The following is a 1,108-nucleotide window of genomic DNA, read 5'->3' as shown; positions in this document are numbered from 1 at the left end:
GGTAGACCAGGTTGGCCTCGAACTCAGAAATCCGCCTGCCTCTGCCTCCCGAGTGCTGGGATTAAAGGCCTGCGCCACCAGGCCCGGCACCTTGTCTTAAAAAAAAAAAAAAAACAACAAAACAACCCCCCCAAAAAAACCCATGAAAGGCTACAAGGAATAACAACACAGCAACTAACAGACAGAAGTAACTGCCAGCTATAGCCAGCCATACTCCACCATTTGGTTAAAACAAATCAGCTTTTTGTTTTAGGTACTGAGGACTTGCTTTGACAGAAGATACAGGCACATAGGGTAATAATTACAGCTCTCTTCAGTTTACGTGACTTGATGATTCATACCTTCCATCTCCACCAACACACACATTCCATACGCTAGCCTTGAAACTCATTATCCTCCCTCTGCCTCTGCCTCATAAGTGCTAGAACCACAGTAGAATGGTACCGTGTCAGTTTCTTTTTCCTAAAGAGATGGTGTATGTGTCTCAGTATGTTGTTGACCCCAAATCACTGGGGTCAAGGTATTCTACCCTGGCCTCCCCTCCCCAGTATAACTGAGACTACACGCACACACCATTATTACCAGTTCATTTTTTAAAAATTCTGTTTAAATTTAGGGAGAATATATATATATTTCAAGCTAAACTGTACCTTAAACTTTGAGGGATAGTTTATATATATAGTTTTCAAGCTAAACTATACCTGAAATTTTAAGGGATAGTTTCAACGTGCAACTTACCAAGAAATACCTTAACTTTACAATTAGAAAAAACACGAGGCTCTGGAAAGTTAACCTAAAAACTAAACAGTTAAAGACAAAAGAGGGATTAGGCACTACTGGAAGGTACATGGAATTTCAAGTCTTTGAAAACCTAAACAGCTGAAGACACAAGGGATAAGGCACAATTGCTGACTGTCACATGAAATTTCAAGCTAAGGGAACAAGACTGCCCAACCCTATCATTTAGAAGCTATATGCTGGGTGGGGAACCCCATAGTCTATCTTTAGACCTTTTCTTTTCTTTTCTTTTCTTTTCTTTTCTTTTCTTTTCTTTTCTTTTCTTTTCTTTTCTTTCCTTCCTTCCTTCCTTCCTTTCTTTCTTTCTTTC

The 1,108-nt window shown here is 39.6% G+C and overlaps 1 protein-coding gene across 1 annotated transcript in view; it reads right to left on the bottom strand.

Annotated features, from left to right (window-relative positions):
- Tox4 (TOX high mobility group box family member 4) overlaps positions 1 to 1,108 on the bottom strand; it is a 16,774-nt gene that overhangs the window by 5,339 nt on the left and 10,327 nt on the right. The window lies entirely within an intron of this gene.

This window comes from Mus pahari, chromosome 8 (genome assembly GCF_900095145.1).
Source record: "Mus pahari chromosome 8, PAHARI_EIJ_v1.1, whole genome shotgun sequence".
NCBI lineage: Eukaryota > Metazoa > Chordata > Mammalia > Rodentia > Muridae > Mus > Mus pahari.
Note: the sequence above shows the minus strand (reverse complement) of the source record. Positions and strands in the feature narration are given on the sequence as shown.